Raw genomic sequence first — 24,030 nt, 5'->3', positions numbered from 1 at the left:
AGCTACTTACCCAAGGCTTCCAAATGGTGAAGTTGAACCTTCGAAAATTTTACGGACGCCAGCATGTTTTGATTGACCGTTATGGAATACCTGATTATGGATATGTTCCCCTTTTTCGTATCCACGATCCCCTTCGATTATGACATCACTGAATGTGACTTATCACCAAAGTTTCACCTGCAATGAAAAGAAACGACGAGTGACAATTTAAATTTCGACAGGTACATCGTTTGTGCAAATTTACCGGTAATTTAGCTGAATTTTTATAGATAAAAGAGATAGTAAAGGGACATTCAAACTCATAAATCGAAAATGAACTGACAAAGCCATGGCTAAAAAGGAACAAGACAAAACAGAAAAACAACAGTACACGAATCACAAAATAGAAAACTAAAGACTGAGCAACTCAAACCCCACCAAAAACTGGGGGTGATCCTGTGTTTAATCCTGAAAAATATGTGGAACTTTTCATAAACTTTGTTACCATTTCGCACAAACGTAATCCATTTTGTCGCTGAAACGTAGGACAAATTCGAGCAAACATAACGCACCGGTTTGAATGTTCCGTTTAGTCTAAACTCGGACTAATCGAGCAAAAGGAGGCAACTCTAATAGTATTCGAACCGTATCGAAAAGAAGCCGGAATTCTCTCTTTAGTATTCAAGATGGATAAATCTATGTCAACAACAGATTCTATATCAATATCCATAGTCGCTTGGTATATAGGCCAACCCCCTTTTTTTATGTGCTTAAGGTTTTTCAGCAAATTTTCTTTTTAACTTATTCTCTCATATTTTAGAAAGTCATGTGGGAAAAAACGTTGAATTTATTAAGTAAATTGACTGAAAAATCTATAAAAAATAACTTGTGACGAAAAACGAGGGTCCGTGTCCAAAGCGCCTGTGTGAATAGCAATGTAGTTATGAATAAAAGGAGATGAGGCGTATAGGCCAAAGAGATAAGAACCCAAATATAACCAAAAGACTTCTAGAAGACATCACACAGTCTTCCTCAACAGACAGTATATCCATACACTATGACAAGCACTTACTCGTCTCGATTATATATAAGTTGTGAATAAAGTTAACAGAAACAAGCAAAAATCTCCATTAAAACCCAATTAAAAAAAAAAAAAATTGCCGCTAAAATATGACATACTACAAATACTGACGAGGTTCCTAAAACAGAGGCGAAAGATACCAAAGGGACATGACATTCAAACTCATAAGTCAGAAATAAAATGACAACGCCATGGCAAAAAAGAAGAAGACCAAGACAACAGCAGTATACAAAAAAAAAATTAAAGACAGCAACACGAATCCCACCATAAACCGAGATATATCTTCGGTGTTCCGAAAGGGTAAGTAGCTCCTACTTCACATATTGCAGCCGTCGTGTTTTTGATGATTCCAACTTCACCACTTGGAACTCTTGGTTTAATAGCTTCCTTATGATCAGCACTCCTCGATCAAGGAAATCATGATAGGAAATGCAAGCCCTGAAATATTGGGAAGATGAAGTCATCTCGTTTGTCTTAAAATTTTGTTTCAAATGACCATCATTGTCAATTTTTAGATGTAAGTCAAGAAAGGAGGCAGAATTAACTGTATCTATTGTACCCTTTATTTCAAGTTCGATGGGATAGATGCGTTCAACACATTCATCAAACTTTGAACTATTTAGTAAGAGGACATCATCTATAGAGCGGACAGTGAAGTCATAGGATAATGATAGCTTCTTTTCATTTTTCCTAAGAGGCTCCTACATAAAGTCAGCCTCAAATGAATAAAGGAGCAAGTTGGCAAGAAGAGGAACACAATTGGTTCCCATGGGAATGCCGATTATTTGTTGAAAAACACGTCCTCCAAAACTAATACATATGTTATCAATACTAACTTCGGACAAGGACTTAAATATCAAAATAAACGACTTTAACGTACAGAAATAACATGCCAAAAAAACCAGGAAAAGAAAAGCATTTAGCATTTAACTCAAAAATAACAGTAACACACACACACATACAAAATGAACATCTAATTATACCGTATCAAGGATTGCTCGTAGTTACTCAAAGCGAGATCCAAGTACCTGTCAATAAGCATTGAACTTCATACGAAAGAGATATTGAAAGTGTAAAATTTGAATTTAGTTTAAAATTCTTATAAATAATTTATCATATCATCAACTTTATGTCAAAGGGGAAAATATACTTTTCAACCATATCACTACATTTTGTAGCCCAAAAGAGCGTACCAAAAATAAATAAAACAAAACATTTGCAGACTACCTTAAGCAAAAGTTTGATTATGGAATTATTTCGTTTAAAATACAAAGGTAAGTAACTCTCCAATTCAAAACGTTTTTATGTATGATGATGTTGTAAAATGTTGCTATTGCAACGGGAAAATGGAAAGGAATTCAAATTAGAAACAGTTAACAATAAGACATAATTTTATTCATACGTAAACGGAAAGCCAGGCCAACAGTGATATGATAAATATTGCAGGTCTAAATAGTTATATTCCAACAAAAAAAAAAGGTAAACATTCAGCAATATTTTCTTGCTGGTGGTAACCAGTATGCCCACTTTTGCCTTTTTGCGAATTTTTCGAGTGACAATGTCTGTTGACTGAGATGCCCTGATGAAAACCTCTTGTTTATCTGCTAACTCTAACATCATTTTTTTTTATTTCTAAATGTATCCGTTTAAAGACAGAATATGTCATTCATAAAGTATGGGACGAATGTGATATTAAGCTACGATTTAGACAAAATATTAAAATACGATTCTTTTTGTTAATAGCAATTCTCTGTAACCACCAACCATGATGCGGCACGCATAGTCTCAGATTTTCTTGAAATTTTGTTTGTTGGTAGCCATCGATAAACAAACAAAAAATATATTGACAAATTCTTTTTTATGTCTCCGTTGCCATGGTAACGGGTCCCCTTGGTTTTTGCCTCAAAACTGCATATTTTAACGAACAAAAATGACCAAATTTAAGCAGTTATCATGCACATATTTCGATTTTGATGAATATTTTGACTTTTGTTAATTGAAATATAACACTTGATGAGTAAGATAAAAGATGAAAACTAATTCTGGTAAAAAGGGGAGAAGTGGGTATCACTGATTTAAATAATGGAGTTTTCAGTGTATTCAAAAAGTCAAATTATAGGCATTTTGAATGACATAATTTCACACTTTTGCATCCACAACCAATTATATGGAAGTAATATATGCAAACTATCACTGTTGCCCAGGAATAATTTATAATCAAAGGTTTGGGAAATTGGTTGCTAGGGTGGTTGCTATGGGAACATAAAAATATCATTTTTGTTATTTTGTAAAAGAATTTTGACATTGATATTAGAATTGCTCTAAAACAGTGACAGATAAAGGATGAAAAACACTTGAGACATGTTGTGCATTCAAAGACCTTAAGGTTGACCCAAAGGTCAAAGAAAATTGATGACCTTGACCTTTGACCTTCAGTCTTTTTTATTAGATTTGTTCATTTTTGTTAAGAAATTGTAACAAATCAACCCATACAGTATACTTAGTATATATAAAGTCTTCAAAATGATTATTGCTTTTATTTGGTAATAAAGCAAAAGCTGGAGGTCTAGGTCATGTCAGACATTCTTAGCAACGACCCTTACTAGAAATAAAAGTACCTAGCAACCATATATAGTTGGGTTCGGATTAATATAAACTATAATATAGACCCTAATTGAAAGATAAGGGGTCCATATTGTCAACATAGACTTTAGCAGCCATTTTCGTATAGTTATAAAATGCCTAGCAACCATCATTGTATTGTTTACAAATAATGTGAATTCCGAAATTTTGAAACTAAGCTTGTAATTCTTTCTTCCAATTAAACTTTCGAATTCCTTTTAAGAACAGTAATTGTGTTTCTTAAATAATTCACAAAGTTTAACATGATTTTACTCATGTGAATTTCATTTAATCACCAGCCACTTTGTCTCCTGTTTTGTCTTGAAATACAAAATTAATGCTGTTTGTTCCAGGCATATAGACATGTTTATATAAAGTAGTAAGAACAAGAAATGAATATCATGGTCAGCTGGTATTGATCAATCGTAAAATTTCCAGAACAGTTGGACAACATTAAATGTCAGCTTTAAGGAAATTTTGTAACCCAAATAACTCAGTCCCCATATTCTGCTGATCTACGATGGCTCACGTGGAAGAAAATCAGACAAGGAGAGGAATTATTTGAGTTACAAATTTCGCAGTTATTTTACTTCATAATCTATTTTAGATAAAACAGTTACAAAAAGTTTTATAGACTTTTAAAGACGATTTTAAAACATTTATTTTTATTTTGCGAGCCTAGCCATCAGGGCAAATTGAGTTTTTCATCTCTTGTCGTCTGTCTGAAATTACTGGGCAAATTGCAACCAAAACATATCATTCTTTTTTTCTCTTGTTTTTTTTTCTTTCTTTTCTCTTCTCTCTATCTTGAAGATTAAATGAAAATGAATTATATCAAAGAATGATTTTATGATAATTTATGTATTGGTCTTAAGCTGTTGCAATTACCTAATTGCTACAGCTTTCACAAACAAGGTACCCTGGTATATTAATATCTGTAAGTTTAAAGTTCTTTCTTTCTATTATGATATTTTTTATATTAGGCAAAAAGGCAAAAATAAAAACGTCTTTAAGGGGCAATAACTCCAAAAAAAAATCAGCTGACGATTTCAACTAAGTCAATATTTTGAAGACTTGGTGTTGCTGACCATTTTTCCTATATAAAATGTTTCTCTTTATCTATTATTGTTTTCGAGATAGTTGGTAAAAACAAAATGTTAAAATTCATCGTTTAAGGGCAGAAACTTCCGTAAGTACTTGTCAAACAGTTTTGATGTAAATAGACCATTATAATTTAGGAAGATCCCATCACTCGGAATATTAAAGCTCTTGTCAGATTTTTCTCTATTTATAACAGTTTAGATGATGATAGACAATCATAACTTGCATTTTACCCCCATATTCAATTTCAGCCATGTTAGCCAAAATGGGACATATTTTTTAAAGTGCATACTCTAATGATGATTGTCGCCAAGTCTGGTTTAAGAAGAAGTCCGGTTAGGGCTAATTTTGGCTAAAATGTTTTACATTTTTAAACACTTACAGGTGAACTTCATTTGATTCAATCAGTTTGTGTTAAAGATTTGAATTGGTTAGGTCATAACAAATGCTCAAATTCAAGTTTAAATATGAAAAATCTATCAAATATGCAATCAAACGTCAGTGTTAAGATGGTTTTTGACTAAAACGGAAGTGGCCGAAATCTTCAGTCTCAAAATTTATATATATAATGCGTTTTCATTAAATACAATATTTTTTATGCCCCATTTATGTGCATTGTGTTTTCTGGTCTGTGCGTCTGTTCGTCTGTCAAAAGTTTTTGGTTAAAGTTTTTGGTCAAGGTAGTTTTTGATGAAGTTGATGTCCTATCAACTTGAAACTTAGTACACTTGTTCCTTATGATATGATCTTTCTAATTTTAATGCCAAATTAGAGTTTTAACCACAAATTCACGGTCCACTGAACAGAGAACGTGATAGTGCGATTGGGGCATAAGTGTACTATGAACACATTCTTGTTTGATATTAAGACTGAACACTAGTGCCGTCACTTCCATTGAAGGCAACTAGAAACTCTAAAGAGCCTGTATCGCTCACCTTCGTCTATGTTGATATCAAACAAAGGACACTCTCCAACATTGAATTTGTAGACGAGAATAGACTTCATGACAAAAAGCTCTATTTTGTTGATCTTGTATTTCTAATCTTTAAGTCTGTTTGGTTTCTATCTATCTTCTTTAGTTTTTGCTCAAAACACAAAAGAAGATTACAGTAATCTTTATTTAAGGGCAATCACTCCTATCAGTTTTAGAGATATAAGCCAAAATCTGCATTTTAGCCCAACTTTCTTTTTTAGCCATGTCGGCCATGTTGGTTATTAGGCTTGGACATCAGACACATTTTTTTAAACTTAGTAGATACCCAAATGATGATTGTGGCCAAGTTTGCTTGAATTTGTCTTAGTACTTTCAGAGGTGAAGATTTTGTAAAAGATGACAAAAATTTACATAAAAATTGTCAAAAATTGACTTTAAAGGGCAATAAAACTCAATTTTTCCAATTTAAATAAATGGTTGCTAGGCACTTTTTCACTTTAAATGAATGATTGTTTAAAACTTATGTGATGACAACTCCCGTAGCCGTTTTAGGTAAGGTCTATGTACTGGTTTATATAGTCCTGAATCAAATCATGTATGGTTACTAGGTACTTTTTATATAAATAACGGTGGTTGCTAAGCACTTTTGACATAACCTTGACTTTTTATTGTTTATATGTTAAAATAATAATGGCTATAAACGTCCTGAACATTTTCCACATGTAAGGTATGCTACTTTCTTTTATATTTCCTTTTAAATTCAATTTATATACACAAGGTCAAAGGCCAAGGTCATCAATGACCTTTGACCTTTGGTTAAATTCATGGTAATTTAATTGCCAATAGATTGCACATCATAATCATTCAATAGTTATTACTTTTTGTGGATTATTTTAATAACATGGTCAAATTTCAGAAGTAAAAAGGCAAAAAAGACAGATTTTTGTTTCCATAGCAACCATCCTAGAACCCAATATCCCAAACATTTTGTTATAATTTTTTGACTATAAACATTGATACTTTTAATTTATAACCACAGCTTAAATGGAGGTGGATGCAAAAATGTATATTTTGTTCATGCAAAATGTGTATAATTTGTCTACTCAAATACTATGAAAAATGACCTCTGCTCATGTGGTTGTGACAATTTTCAGCAAAAATATTTTTTATATATGACATTGCTGTTTTGTTTGTTAAGATTCATGTATCTGAAAAATATTTACAAATATCACCAAATAAAACCGGGTTCTGATTTTGAATAACTTCAAAGTAGTTGTTTTGTCGATGCCAAATTCCTCAAAATATACGGAAAACTCATTTACTTGGTACCCATGGCAACCGTCGCCTAGCAACAATTTGGTCAGCATTTAACTTACTTTTTTACATGATTACATGTTTTGGCTAAGTTTCATGAAAATCGGTGACTATGCGTGCCGACCTCCCTATATAAAATGGTTGGTGGTTACAGAGAATTGCTCTTAATAATTTAACCTCAATTGAATTCGTATTCATGTGACCTTCATTTGAACGTCTTAGCTGGAGATGGGTTACGCATGTACTAGGCGTGTTCGGCTATTAAAAGGAAAAGAATGTCAACATCGCAAGGGAAACATGGGGGACCTTTTCGTTGACTGATTCGGTTCACAAAACATCATTCTTATACAGGTAAAAACGATGATTAACATATTTTCTTAATCTATTACATGAAATCAAACAGACCTAGATAAAAAAAATCCAATTGCACGTGCTCAATATCTATTTATATTTATGTTTTTATTATTTTATATCGGATTATATGGCCGTCGGCAGTCTTCGGAGTCATCTCGATGGTTAATTTGATGGCTTCTAGACTAAATAAATTTTGGTGTTAGCCCTTTATAACCACAGGTTATCCGATGGAGAACGTCTGTCATTATACATATCTATATAGATATAATAACAATTCACCCTGATAAATTATTCTATTTCCTCTTATAAGAAAAACACATAACGCTTACCCTTCAAAACAATCTGTTGAATCCATCAATTAAAAAAAAAATAGAATTGTTAGGCTATTGCTAAAGCAGTTTTGTTTTAAGATTAAACAAAATATATTATTCCACTGTTTAAACTTATTGATAGTTCAATCAATATTTGATTGGTTGAGACTATCCCACGTGTCATTGAACAAATCTTCATATTCAATTCTGAGGATCATATTCCCCTCTGAAATGTCGGGTTTACTTCGTGCGACGTTACGCGCGGTTAATGTATATAACGTTTTGAACTTCTTATTCTTCTTAAAATAGCGATAGCAAAAATCATTATCATGTTCAAATTTATTTCAGACGATAAAACAAACAGACTTATAATTAAATTTTGATCCTTTCTGTTTTATCAATGGGCATGTCGTGTTTAGTTTGACTTACAAAAACAAGCGGATAAGAAAAAAATGTATGCAAAATAATATTTAATGTATCGATAGTAAACAAAGCATTGGCAGTGGAATAAAACATTCATTTCCTTTTGCCTCGGGAGATATGAAGATTTGCTCACCCTCGAAAATCATATTTCCCTCGGGCAGAGCCCTCGTGAAATATGAATATTCTTGGGTGAACAAATCTTCATATCTCCCTTCGGCACGGGAAATAAATGTATAGCATTTCAGCTTTGCAGTTTTCACTTAAATAAGCACAATTAAAAATTACTGAGCATATCCAAAATATTGAAAATTAATTATAAACTCGACATGAATGTATATATCTGTTGTGTACAAGTTATCATTTTGTACAAATTATAATTTGTACAAAAAAATTGTACAAATTATAATTTGTATTTTGACTTTGTACAAATTGTAATTTGTACAAAAAGTGCCTGTACACATCATAATTTGTACAAAATAAGGCTTAATTTCACTAATAACTTGTACAATATTTTATTTAGAATAAGTTTCAAATCAAATGATAAAAAATAATATAAATTTTAAATATGAATCAATATGAAACCCACTGATAACTCCATTTACAATACTACACATAATATACAATGCTCTTATTTGTTGGAGCAGAAGTGCGAACCATGACACCTCGAATTACACAATACATTTTGCTTTTTGCATTTACAATTCGAATTGTTACAATCGCCTTAATTTGCAAGAGAGATAACCCTGTCCACCAGTTTTTGAAATTTTTTTGACAGCTTCCCTCAGGGAAAGTTGTAAATCAAGAAATTGTGTAACAGACAAAAAAAAGAGTCATCAATTGATTCTAGTTGGTTTCTGCTTAAGACTCCTGATATATTACCAGCTATTGTCCCTACACAATAGCCAACATTTCCTACTTCCACAACAACACCTTGTATATTCCTCGGATCGTTCGGTGCTCAGTCATACTGTGGAATTGGGACATTGTCTCCAACAGATAACTTGCTCAGTTTCTGTTTTGTATTTCTTGTTAGGACATCCGCTTGAATTTGTTGGCCAGACAATGCCCGTTTTCGACTTCCTCTGATACAACTTTAATAGTTGTACTAGTTGATCCACAAAGCGCAAACCTTCAGACACAATTGCTGAACTTATTGATAGAATTTATCCTGTTGATCAACAATACTAGCCGTTTTAGTGAACACTTTTAACTTTTAATTTTGCAAATGACCATTTGAAAGACCAGTTTATCTCTGTATCGATGTATTGCATTGGCTTTATAAGAATAAAAATATAAAGACCAGTGAACAGGAGTTCAATTTATAACCTCAAGGCAATATACATGAATCAATATGACTTGAAAAATTGCATTGAAAAGTTTCTATAGTGTGTATCAATACTTTTTTATCACAAAATCCACACGATAAATTATTGTACAAGTTATAAGTGAATTTTAGTCAAATTTTGTACAAATTGTAATTTGTACAAGCACTTTTTGTACAAATTACAATTTGTACAAAGTCAAAATACAAATTATAATTTGTACAATTTTTTTGTACAAATTATAATTTGTACAAAATGATAACTTGTACACAACATATACACGTAAAACATTACAGGAAAAAATACATTTTGACCCTGCAATACCAAGTAACTCCTCTCATCTGCAAAGCTTTTGATGAAAAAGTTTTAGAAATTTTTGAATACGAGTCAAACCTTGATGACAAACTAAGACTTTGAATTTGGCATTAAAGGGATATTTTTCGGAATTTTTGAACCATACTTTTTGAGTTCTTATATTGTGCTCTTACACAACTGTCCCAAATAACTAGGAGTAGGGTTGAACTCGCAAACATTAAAACTCCTCCTCATTCTTTGGATGCCTATCCAAAGTCTGGGGCCTGTAATTGATTTGTTTTCATTGATTTATGATATATTTGCTTTCCACTTTTTTTATTTTTATTTTTTCATTCACCAGGAGATGGTTTTTCTCATTTGAATTGTGTCACGTTTTGTCATGACATGGTCTTTGATAGCTTACTATACGGTATAGGTTTAGCTCATTGTTGAATATCAAATCTCATTATTTTCATATGTTAATATAGAACATAGAACACAAGGGTCGCTACCCAAATACATGTTGTAGGTGAACGAAAGTGCGCGTTCTGTATGAATATCTTTTTTGGCGACGATTGTGCCCTGTATCATTTCTACAAATGTGCGAACCAAATAGTCAACATTTTGCCAAATTTTGCCATTTTACTGAATTTACTATTTTATAGCTGTAAATCAATAAGGTTTTATTCTAAACCAAAAAAGTTTCAAAGATAATAGTTAAATTCGCAAAAAAATGGTAAGCAAATGTCATTTAAGGGCAATAACTCTTATAAGGAGTCGCCTGACAGATTTTATCAAACTATAATGTTGGTTAATTTGAACATTTCTGTATCTGTCAGATTTTATCTATCTTTAACAATTTACAAGATAATAAATAATACTTGCATTTTACCTCTATGTTAAATTTTAGCCTTAGTAACCATGTTTTTTGGCAGCAGGATCATCGGACACATTCAAAAAAGTTACCACAAACAATATTGTTGTCAGATTTGGTTCTTATTGACCGAATTGTTTCAGATGAGAGAAGATTTTTGTAAAAGTTAACCCTTTGTGCCATGTGAGCTAAAAAGGAAAACAACAGTTCACGAAGGACAACACATAACACAATAAACCCTACCATAAACCGATAATAAAGTCTTTTTAGATTTTGCGGTCTCAGTATTACCCCCTTACTGCAAATTTGATTTTGACGAAGCAAATACCATTGATTAACTTGAACTTTAGTTCACAACCACGACCTCTCACATTCGTGCCGACAAGGCGAACAGTACACCTCTGGAGAGGTGTAACAAAGAAGTAGAGAAAAGAAATCTTCCAAAAAGATAATAAATTTATTGAGAATTTTTGGAGAATCACAACACAAATAAAATTGAATTAAAATAAGCACAAAGTAATATCGGACATCACGATAATACCGAGACAACATCTGTCAAGGGAAGAAGTCCACAGGGTTTTAAAATAACCTTTTTCACAGTATTTATTTCTTGTCTTACTTTGAAAATGCACATTTTATAATGTTTTATGGAAGGTTTTTGACGGGTATCTCATGGAATGGTATTTGTTGCCATGAACACCAGTGGATGTGATAAATTACTATTTTCATATTTTTGTGTAACATTCCATACCAAACATCATTTAACACCAATTTTATAAAAACATAATATATTGACGTTCCATTTGAAGCTCAGTGCTTGCTGACATGACCTCTTATAGTGGAGTGGCGAATGTTGAAAAGTCGCTTAGTTAACGAGTTTAAATTACCTAAATACCTCATGGAATTTTGATGTCTTAAATTGTTTATCGATTATTCAGCTTTAGAAAAATAATTGTCGTAAATATCAAATGTGGTACAAATGACGTTAAAAACAGCCGTAACTTGCAACGAATACCCCACTACTGATTCGGTAGATAAATCTCTTAACTAACACCTTCTAAAAATAATTTATTTGTGAACGAAATTGGTAAATAGAGTTACTCTTGAACCTCATACACTATAAGGGCATTTTTAAGTAAAGCATAATACATCTGAAAATGGTTAAAAATATCACCGAAAAATACTCGTTTTTTACCTAGCATGATTTGCACGTGCAGTATATGTTATATAGATACAATGGATAAGCGTGGATTCTTGAAAAAGAAACCATGAGCCCGGAGGGCGAATGGTTTGTTTTTCATGAATCTACGCTTATCCATTGTATCTATAACTTAAACTATTGTGTTAATTTCTTTTCAAAATTAAAGCCTTTTCTTAATTAGAAGGTATTGTAAGTGAGTTTAAATAACCATGTTATCGTGTCCAACGATGCATTGATAAATCTCAGATCACAATTAATTGGTTAACAAAATACAAATATAACACTTCTACCTTTACAGATCTTTATATTACCAGGCATATGAATATTATCTGTTTATACAAAATAAGACATATTCGAAATTATTTCTAATAAAATTGAAAATGGAAATGGGGAACGTGTCAAAGAGACAACAACCCGACCAAAAAGCGTATATAAAGTATATATAATAAGTATGTTATCGAAATTTTTCTAGCACTCTAGGCACATCACGATTTTCTCGCATAGGAATTTGCGAACAAACCTTTGCAAAATTATGTAGTAAAATAGATGAAATCATACTATATTTATAAAACAAAAATTGACAAATAAAATGTAATAATTTTTGTTTCAAACATGTGAAATAGCCAATAATAATTAAAAAAAACGGTAAAACTCGCTATTATTACAAAAATATCCACTGTAACATGCAAAATTAGAAAAAAAACCAGGGTAACTTAAGAATTGGAACAACAGAGAGAATACAGGGATTCGAACCTAAACCGACAAATCCCTATCTTTAACTCATTGATTTTAACCATGCTAACCTCGCGGCTACCAACTCATACTATACGACTGCCTATTGTGTCTATACAAAGGTACAAGCCCTGTGTGTCCGATGAACCGATGTATATCAGATGTTCATTTAAATATATAAAATAGACATCTATAGTGTAGCCCATTGGTAGCCGAGAGGTTTCGTGGATGTGTTGTCAGTCACACATAACAGATTTCAAGGAAGGGTTCGATTCCCAGTGAAGGCATATAAAAATTACAAAAATTAAAGGTAAGTTTTTAAATTAATTCCATTAGTGAACAGAAATCAGTAAATTAGCCAATTCAAACTTAATGAAATTAGGCACACAAAGGAAACAATTGAATATAATTTGGTGAGTCAATTTCAGCGGCAGATTTAGGAAGCGTTGATTCTAGAAAAAGAATCCACGGTAAATGAATAGGCTGACGTCACCACAATGGTTTAAGTGTGTTTTAAAGGTACAACAGTAAAGCCGCCGTATAATACTTCAATCGACCCGATTTACTTTTTAAAGTTAATTAGTAAAAAGATAAATATTTGGCTAAGTATTTATGTTTTATCAGGATTTCAAATCCGGATATTTGTCACACATTACCCTACACTGATGTGGTTTCTAGTTATACGCGATTAAACGAAGGTCATTTGTAGTCATTAAGCTGATGTCTTGTTCATGTTAGAATTTCCGAAGCTTTGTGATTTTTTTTTTATATTGTTTGGTATTGTTGTTTATTCGTTTATGTTGAATTTAACCGAGAAAGTGAATATTATTGTAGGGTTCGTTTGGTTTTCAGGTGTGTTTGATTTGTTTTGTATTCAAGTAAATGGACAATTGCACTGTCTCGTTAAAACTGGCTCCGCCCGATGCAAAGAAAAGGCGAGTTGTAGTTGGTGTTGACAATTGCATTATCTGAGATTCTGGTGTTGATGAAATATTAATTATATCAACAGAATCTGGACGAAAAATAATCGATAAATGCAGCAGCAAACAGAAGTGATGATTTGTTCGTTTACTATAGATATAGATAATAGTATTATAAAGCTTCCGCCATGTGAATCAGTATTTTAACAACACGTACTACGTGCTATGCGGCAAAGCATAGTTTTGGTGGCGGCAAATTTGGCCAACTCAAATAAAGGCTGACCGTGTGCCTTTGGTTGGAAAATTGTGCAAAATGACAGGTTGAGCCAGTTTTCTTTGAGGGACAAAATGGCATCAGACATCCTACAATATCTTATTTGTTCGTATAAGGAGAACAATCATACCAGAATTGATGTGTTTGCAAGGAGCAGGGTCTCCCTTGCACTTATTTGTGCTTTTTTCAAAATGTAGCTTATTGCAACAATATCCAGGTCGTATCAGCCGACATAGCTAATGACATAGATGAATTATCATGAAAATTGGGTTTTTTTGTTACATATTTAGTAAATTAAATTTGATTTTTTCAACGTTTAATTTTGTATGGACACGGGCATGTCTCCATTTTTGCAATTGTTAAATAACACACTTGCACTCGTGCAGTAATGTCGAATGAACATTAAACTGGCATCATCTGAAAAGTTATCATTTACTGAGACAGTTGAAATTCATTTTATGAAAACTCAGTGACATGTCGAATCCTGGAAAACTTAAACGAAATTTTACATGACTGCAAAGTTTGTTTGATTTATCAACAATGCATTTTGGATACACTTTTAAAAACTTATATTCTAAAGTATTCCAGAAATGCTTTTTGTCGAGGTCAAATATCAAGGTATTCTGTTACTGTTATTTGATAGGTTTTGAAAAGTAAAATTACACGTGTTTCCTTCAAAAAATTAAATAAAACGTTGTAATGATGTCATTTGCAAATATCGAAAAATATATCTAGTATGAACTGAAGTATTGATACATAATACTACTTATATAATTTACTTCATGGGTTATTAATTTGAAAAATATCAATGGTTTGTTTCTCCAGATGAAAATAGGATTTTTTTAATTGATGACCTTTGACCTTGATTTACAGCAAGATTGTACCAGTTTTTATATTTACGACACATATTTTAAGAAAGTACACAATTTCAGCTTTCCAATGAGCTATTAAAATCCCATTTAGGTAATTTAAATTTCTAAAATTGTCCTCTTCGCCGCTCCACTATTAACTTCTCCGACACTTAATATGGGTTGCTGCATTTCATTTAAGATTTGAAACATATAGACAGTGCAGGAAGACATGATCTTGTGCAATGCCTAAAACAAATTATACAGAAAAACAAAAGAATTCTTGATCCATACTATAAATTAGGGAGTTGGTATTTATCCCCAAATATTCGAGACGAACAGAATGAGAAATATAATTACAACCTTCCAATAAGTCTATCAAACCAATGGGACAATAACATTTTAATTTGCTACCTTTTTAAAAAATATTAACGCAAAATAACTGGATGCGAAATAATACTTTAAATTCCTGCACGTGGAATCATATTTCCACAATAAAACTCTATTTAAAGTTTTGACTAAGTTATGATAACTATATCCCTTCTGTACTATATTTTGTAATGAAAATATTAGATTCGTTGACTCCGAGACTTCACTGTAAACACATCGCATTTTGAACCAAGTGAGAGATAGGAGCCGACGGAAAATCACCAACAATGAAAGGAAAAGTCGTCACGTTATTCATAAATTTTTGGAATGGATATTGCCATGTCTAATATCAATATTAAAAATGGATAGTGGACACTATAAATGTTTGATTTTATAATAGTATATTAAACAAGAGGCTCTCAAGAGCCTGAATCGCTCACCTGTTATTTTTTTGCTTAAATCTTTCATCAATGATTATTTTTGCTTTTCAATATATATTAATGAGTGGCTTAAAAATGCCATTTAAATGTTCATTGTATCTGTCATATTTTCTCCAAAAGCAAATAAATGCATGCTACCCATATGTTCTTTTTGAGCCATAGTGTCTATGTTTCTTGACGTACAAGGAAATAAAATACAAAATTTATACTAGATTCATTTGAGAAGATTTTTAAAGTTAAAAACATAAACAACTTGTGTAAAAGTGTAAAGGACAATAACTCCTTAAGGAGTCAATTGACAATTTTGGTCATTAAACTTTTTTGTAGATCTTACTTTGCTGAACATTTTTGATATTTACAGTTTATCTTTATCTCCGATAGAATTCAAGATAATAACCAAAAACTGCAAAATTTCCTTAAAATAACCAATTTAGTGGCAGCAACCCAATAATGGGTAGTTTGGTTTGTCTGAAAATTTCAGGGCTGATAGATCTTGACTTTTTAAACATTTTTATCACATGTCAGATTTGCTCTAAATGACTTAGTTTCTGAGATATAAGCCAAAAACTGCATTTGACCCCTATGTTATATTTTTAGCCATGGCGGCCATGTTTGTCAATGGATCAAAACTTCGGATACAATTTTTAAATTAAATACCCTAAGGAACATATGTATGATTTGAATTTATATTCAATTGAAGAATTATTGCTGTTGTGCAATACAATGTGCTGTTGTGCAATACAATTGTGACCCGCATTTTTTTTCTTTGGAAAATTGACAATTTCTTAAATTTTGAGGGAAAAAAAAGTGACCCCCCCAAAAAAAAATTAAAATAAAATTTATTATCCCCCCCAAATTTTTTTTTACCCCCCTCCAAAAAAAAATAATGAAGAGAATTTTCTTTTGAGGAAAAAAAATAGCCCCCCCCCCAAAAAAAAAAGAACAGCCCCCCCCCCCCCCCCTTTTTCCCAAAAAATTAATTTTGAAGAAATTTTCTATTTGTAAAATGTGGTACAAATTAAGAGACATCCATACACTTAAACACAAGTTATTGTCTGAAAACTAGAAAAATGCTTATTTTAGACCCTTTTTGGCCCCCAATTCCTGAACGGTTTGGGCAATTACCCCCAAAATGAATCCCAACCTTCTACTTGTGGTATTGAACTTTGTGGTACAATTTCAGAGCAATCAAAATACTTATATACACAAATTATTGTCCTGAAACTAGAAAAATGCTTGTTTTGGCCCCTAATTCCTATACGGTTGGGACCATCACCCCCAAAAACAATCCCAACCTTCCTTTTGTGGTATTGAACCTTTTGGTTAAATTTCATAGAGATCCATACACTTAAAGTTATTGTCCGGAACCAAATGTCTTCGGACGACGCTGACGCCGACGACGACGACGACAACGACGACGACGTGATACAAATATACGACGTATAAAAATCATGGGTTTTTTTTCGGCAAATATATTAAACAGTTATAACTACTAAATATATTTGCAGAAGAAGAAAAAACAATTTTAGAGTTACAATGAAAAATAACACAATCGTTCCGCATCTTTAGTCGGACTCTGTCTTCTTATTCTATAAGGCGGTTCGTCCATTTAAATTTTTAGCTTGTTATTGATTTCAAATGAGCAGATCTCATTGAGCCGTTGCATTTAGTAATACACGAGTTTGAATGTTAAATGAAATCTTTTTAGTTGTAAAAGAAGAGGCAGCTGAACTATATACACAATAACCATAATCAATTTTTCATCCAATCAAAGATAAATATTTTTTCTAAGCGTATGACTGTACGCCCGAACTTGTTCCTGTAACTTCATACAATTTATAACTTTCATGCTCTTATTTTGTAATTTTGAATATGCTTATACAAAGTTCATGCAGTTGCTGTCAAAAATCAATCCTAAATAGATGCTGATCCAGGATTTTGAGGGCCCGTTATTCCGCCCAACGATCATTACATATAGAAGCTGCTTTTTCCACCCTCAATAAATGTTTCCCAGATACTATTATATTAAAGCAATAGACTAACTTTATTTGGCGTATGGTATGATTGTAAAGTTTACATAGAAAAACAAAGGATATGGGGTAGCCATCCATGACACTAAATCAATTCATGCACAGCAAAAAAAAAAACAACAAAAAAACACACACACAAAAAGCAAAAGGAACAGCGCTTTTATTGCTGTACTGCATCTCAAAGTCACAGTGATGCCTTCAACACGAAGCAAAAAACTCTCACCTCCCTGCAATTTTAAGACGCTCCCTAGCACCGGTTTGAGAGACATGTCTGTCTGGCAGGGTTCATATGACCTTTACCTCATTTACATTTTACTCTTTGTGCTTAATTTAAAGATTTTAATTTTTTGTATAATACTACGTATCAATATGTCAGCAATATAAGGCATTTTCCAGTACATAATTTCAAGATTGTGTAGTGTATTTGTCCATCAGTGCCAATATTGTTGATAATGTTATACCATTGAAAACTAGTTTCGTTGTTATATTGGTGCTCTTTGATGAAATGTTTTTTTCCCAATTTTGACTTTTTTTCAAATTTTTATTTTTCATTCAAAATTTAAATTGAGCACGATTCGCTGTAAATCCATTTACAGGTAAATTTCAATAATACCTATTGCCAAAAAATAATGTTTCTTCAACAGGAAATTATTTACCTGTATACAAATTTTGAAAAATATCAAATGTTGGAGAAACATGAACATACCAAGAGAATTACGATAATGTCTGTGGTGTAAAAGAACATTGTTGAAAACGAATACCATTTTGTTTTAGTTTGTCCTGTAAACAGATGTGCAAGGTAACTTTATTTAACAAAATACTACTGTTGGTCAAAAATCTATAAATCAAATTAATTGTTGAAAAGCTGCCAATAAAACTCTGACTATATAACTGTGTTATTATCTGAAGTCAGCATGGAAATTAAGATGTCATACTATTAATTATCATTGTATAATGTGTGATGTTCTCTGCTGTTTATAATTGTGTCAAATTTGTGATATATATTCTGATTTCTACAGCATGCTTATGCTTGTTGCAAATAAATTCGTACATTCATTTTGTATATTGCATGTGAAAGTGAAATAGTGATTTTTGAAATTTTCCCAAACTTGCTTTTCAGGCAAGTTGTGATAAGAATGTAAAAAACCTTAAATTGACACCTATGATGCAAGAGCCAACACAACTAGCTGATCAGTGCATGCTCTCCATCATACATCTGTTACTATCTTAATTCAATATAAATGAGGGTGTGGATGGGGGTTTCCAGAACATAATAGAGAATAACGGGCACAATTTTTAAGATACAAAGAATAGAGAAAAATGGACCAAAAAAAATAAAGAATAGAGGATAATGAGGTGCTAAAATATAAAGAATAATGGGCAAAAAAGTATAAAGAATAGAGAAAAATGGCCTAAAAATTAAAGAATACAGAACTGAAGGAACCCCCATCAAGACCCTCATAAATATTAGTCCTGACACATATTATCTGCATGATTAACATCATTGTGACATGTGTACCGTCTTAATAAAATCTTGTGTCTAATAAAACTTATAGCACATAAAGATGATAGCTACATGGCACCATTCATAATAATTAGATAAAAGGGATGTTTATCTTATCAGATGTAATTTATGACCCATTGACATATCTCTGTGTCGGGCTTATTACTACCCGGATGAAATTTCATTCCATCAACTTAATATTAGACTTGACCCATACCACTGCAGTGACATGGTAGCCACTCATCATAGTACACAGGGAGCAAGGATTTGTATTTTAATAAACCCTTGACAGTAGTTAACGATTTTACAGGTCTACAGAGCACACCCACATCTTTAACATACTTGTGTCGGTTCATATACAGGTACTTAATTTGAATTATAGTTATTACAGTATTGTTTAACTTAATTTTCTTATTAGTTATAGTGTTCACAATTATACACTGTCGTTGGAGCCGGGGATGGGCTATGGGGTAATTGCAAACAAAACTTATTATAAAGGACACAGTCCGTAGGCGGATCCAGGTGGGGGGGTGGGGGGCTGGGGGGCCCGGGCCCCCCCTTTCGTGGGAAAAATTTGGTTGATTATATAGGGAATCACTGAAGCATGACTGGAGCGGCCCCCCTTAGGTCAGTCAGCGCCCCCCTCCCCCCCTTATGAAAAGTTCTGTATACGCTACTGCAGTCACTGACTCTCTACTAGTTGGCTAAAAGCTTCTTTTTTTTTTTTCGCTTCTCACTTTCAGAAGTATTTTTTGTCAATTTGCGATAGCTGTGGTCTGCAAATTGTCAAAAATTATCGTAAGGACCGATGCAGCTACAAAATAACTAGCAATAATACTTATTATCATTGTACGGATACATTGAATAATTTGGTGTATTTTCACATCCGTTTTTCCTCGTTATCCACCTGTCGCCGGCTTTGGTTTTAAATTTAGAAATTTTCCCGAAAAAGTCTGCAAACTGTTACAGAAAAGGAGCGGCCACTCAGATTACCAAACTGTCTATTGTTTTAATGACCACCGACTGTAAACATTAAGGTATAAATCTATTTTTTGCAAATATATCTATTCTAATTTATCTGCAGAAATTTTCACAGAAACAAAATTCTGGGACCTAGCCTCGCGCCATCTTTTACACAAAACTATCATCTCGGCCACCCAGGTGTATTCTTCATCTTTGTTTCTTGTAGAACGGAAAGTTGAATGAAAACATATTTTGCGCTATGTTAACTAGACGGAATGATTGTTTTTTCGTGTTTTTTTTTTTATTAAAATTTGTTCATGTCTGCTTATATTTATAATTAAAATCACTCCATGTGGCAATGATATGTGAACACTATTCATGTCAACATTAGCACACCATGGACCAGTTTAATGCTTTTAACCTGGGACCTAATAAATCTTTATTAACCTCAGTATTAACATCCTTTTAAGGTCAGGCTTACAGGATATCTTAATAACAAAACAAACTGGTAAATTTGAAAGTTTCACCCAACGAAAATGTCTGTGATAACTTAAACTGAAAAGCGTTATTACAGACATTGTTTCTTTGTACAATAACACACATATGTTATTTCAACATAATTCATGACAGGAGGAAATAAACGTATGCCTGTTATTTTCTGTAATAACTTGTTTAAGTTATAGGTACCCTTGACTGATTATTGTGAACCAAATGAAACTTTTCCGCAGTGTCATCTCCTATTGGTCAATCTTTTTAAACTTTTGTCAGTTCTTTTTTCCCATTGAATAAACACAATAGCTATTGTTCTCTGTGCAGTTTATTCACTGGGACCTTTAAATTTCTTCTAAGAGAAATTCATCACTCATTGATTAATTTACCTGAGTAAAAAAAATATCTTCTAAACAGGGGATGTGTTTGACATATAAAAACTGGAAAATGATGATGTTTAAATTAAGGCCTTCTTAAATGTAGTCTATAACTGAACAATAACCAAAAAATGCAAATTTTAATAGGAAAAATGCTAAAATTTTGGTCAGAAATCAACTTTTTATGATTAAATCAGTGTTTACCCTGAACAGATTGAAAATATATTATTGATATTTAATAAATACAACATCACATGCAGTTTTGTGAGTTGAAACATGTATTTTCATGATGAAAATTTCATCTATTTAAAAGATAATTTTTTACTCAGGTAAATTAATCAATGAGTGATGGATTTTTCTTAGAAGAAATTTAAAGGTACCAGTGAATAAACTACATTGACTGATTTGGAAAATTTTCATTTGGTTCGAAATAAAAGGAGGCGGCTAATACCAAAGGGGTAATTACAACTCATAATGATAAGTTGACGAAAAACAAGCAAAATAAACCATCAGTCTACAAAACACTGCATAGATAAGATGTACAGTAATATGTAAATAGCAAAACTAAACAATGATCCCAATTAACTAGGTTCTCGGACACTATGATATATATATGTTGAGGGATAGTCCTGGGACTTATCGCACAATCAGTCAGATTGATCGTTGTTTGCTTAACCTTCAGTCGCAAATATTTCTTGACAATCATTCAGTTGGACAGCAATTCATATAACCAATAATCAATCTTGTTGATGAATTCTAAACACAAGTATTGATACTGTACAGATGATTTCATCAATGGTTTCCACATTTGGTCATTCATATTACCTTTCGAGTGAATAAAGCAGATGAAGGCACACTCTGAAAACTGATATTTAATTCAAATTAGACAAAAATATATATGAATCTTCAGTAATTGAAAGAATAAGTAAGAGTGGATATGTTGGTTGTCTCAGAACATATTTATAGCTATTGTATATGTGAACAACTGATTTATTTCAGATAGCTTGACTTAGTACAGGGCGAGGCACAAAATGTTATGGGTTTACAAGTTTGATATGCACACACACTCCCCCATTGCCAATCTAGACCATAAAACACACAATGAAAAAACCTGCACAGTACAACTACCAACAGATGACTGCTAACTGTGAATTTGTGTCGATATGTACCAGTATCAAATTCTTTATAATTTCAAGTATTTTTTAAAAATCTATACTTTGATATGTAATACATGTATCAAAAATGTCATAATTAGACACTCATTTCTTTTTATTCTGGATAAGGGATTAAGATAAACTTTTGAAATATTTTAACATGAAGTTTTTTTTAATGGTCTAACAACAAAGAATTTACACTCTATGCTATTAAGCAATTCCCTATTTAGGATAAGATAAAGATGTTTTATTTTCTTACAAAATTTATTCTTTACCTTAACAGTGTTATTTACCAAAAAAAAAAGGTATAAACAGGATTTTAAACATTTTTTGATAAATGGAGTTAGTAGGATTACCCTCACCTTTTTATGCCCCTGCCTTGGTTGTGGGGGCATAAAGTGTTACAATTGACCATCCTTCCATCTGTCCCATTTTCGTGTCCATGCTCTGACTTAAGTTTGCAAGATGCAAATTTTATGAAACTTGTACACAATTCTGAGAACCACAACAGGCAGACATACTAATTTGGGCAGTGAGTCATTTATCGATATAGAGGTATGCCCTTTTTAATTGAAAAATTGCAACACATGAGCGGGGGTATTCATGTCCTCAGACACATTCTTCTTTTATTTAATTCAAATATTATGTGACTGATTTAATGTTAATATTGATTGATTGATTGATTGGTGATTGCTTAAAGCCACATCACCACAAAAAGGCAATACCTAATTTGAATAATTAATATATGAAAAGCCAACTAAGTGTCTTATAAATATGAACTGTAATACTAAATACTAAAGGAAACTGGACAATGTTCTACAAAGTCAAGCTCTGAGTTAATTTCACATAAAAATAATAGGATGAGAGCAAGGCTGCATACAGATACAATAGTTATCCCTATTCACAAACAAACTATTCATCCTGGTCATGTATGCACCAAATGATGCAAAGACACTTTAATTGGTTACAGATTATGTTTTGTAGTTCCATCCCCCTCCCCCCTCCCCCCCTCTTTTTTTAGCTCACCTGGCCCAAAGGGCCAAGTGAGCTTTTCTCATCACTTGGCGTCCGTCATCGTCCGTCGTCGTTAGCTTTTTACAAAAATCTTCTCCTCTGAAACCACTAGGCCAAATTTAACCAAACTTGGCCACAATCATCATTAGGGTATCTAGTTTAAAAAATGTGTCCGATGACCCCGCCAACCAACCAAGATGGCTGCCATGGCTTAAAATAGAACATAGGGGTAAAATGAAGATTTTGGCTTATATCTCTGAAACCAAAGCATTAAGAGTAAATCTGTTAAAGGTAAAACTGATTATCAGGTCAAGATCTATCTGCCCTGAAATTTTCAGACAAATCTGACAACCTGTTGTTGGGTTGCTGCCCCTGAATTGGTATTTTTAAGGAAATTTTGCAGTTTTTGGTTATCTTGAATATTATTATAGATAGAGATAAACTGTAAACAGCAATAATGTTCAGCAAAGTAAGATCTACAAATAAGTCGCCATGACCAAAATTGTCAGTTGACCCCTTTAGGAGTTATTGCCCTTTATAGTCAATTTTTAACAATTTTTCGTAAATTTTTGTAATCTTTTACAAAAATCTTCTGCTTCTCTGAAACTACTGAGACAAATTTAACAATACTTGGCCATAATCATTATAAGGGTATCTAGTTTAAAAAATTTGTCCAATGACCCCGCCTTCCAACCATCATGGCCGACTTGGTTAAAAATAGAACATAGGGGTAAAATGCAGTTTTTGGTTTATATCTCTGAAACTAAAGCATTTAGAACAAATCTGACAGGTGGCAAAAATGTTCATCAGATTTAGATTTATCTGCCCTGAAATTTTCAGACGAATCCGACAACCCGTTGTTGGGTTGCTGCCCCTGAGTTAGTAATTTTACAGAAATTTTACAGTTTTTTGTTATTATCTTAGATATCATTATAATATCTAATATCTAATACTATTAATTATGATTTTAACCTTATTTTACATGATTTCCAAAGCATCAGTAAATACAGGTGAGCGACACAGGCTCTTGAGAGCCTCTAGTTTTTTAGCTCAGCTGCTCAGTGAGCCATTGTAATAAATTTTGGCTCACAGAATTCAATTTTACT

General features: G+C 32.5%; 1 protein-coding gene across 2 annotated transcripts in view; it reads left to right on the top strand.

Annotated features, from left to right (window-relative positions):
* Positions 1-19,864: 19,864 nt before the first annotated feature.
* Positions 19,865-24,030, top strand: part of LOC127703046 (uncharacterized) — a 28,498-nt gene continuing 24,332 nt past the window's right edge. For both annotated transcript variants that reach the window (XM_052207437.1, XM_052207436.1), the window contains exon 1: positions 19,865-19,964. The gene's annotated coding sequence lies outside the window, so the exon portion shown is untranslated. The remainder of the gene's footprint in view (positions 19,965-24,030) is intronic.

Source organism: Mytilus californianus, unplaced genomic scaffold (assembly GCF_021869535.1).
Source record: "Mytilus californianus isolate M0D057914Y unplaced genomic scaffold, xbMytCali1.0.p SCAF_5, whole genome shotgun sequence".
Lineage (NCBI taxonomy): Eukaryota > Metazoa > Mollusca > Bivalvia > Mytilida > Mytilidae > Mytilus > Mytilus californianus.
The sequence above is the reverse complement of the archived record's forward strand: the minus strand, read 5'-3'. Positions and strand labels throughout refer to the sequence as shown.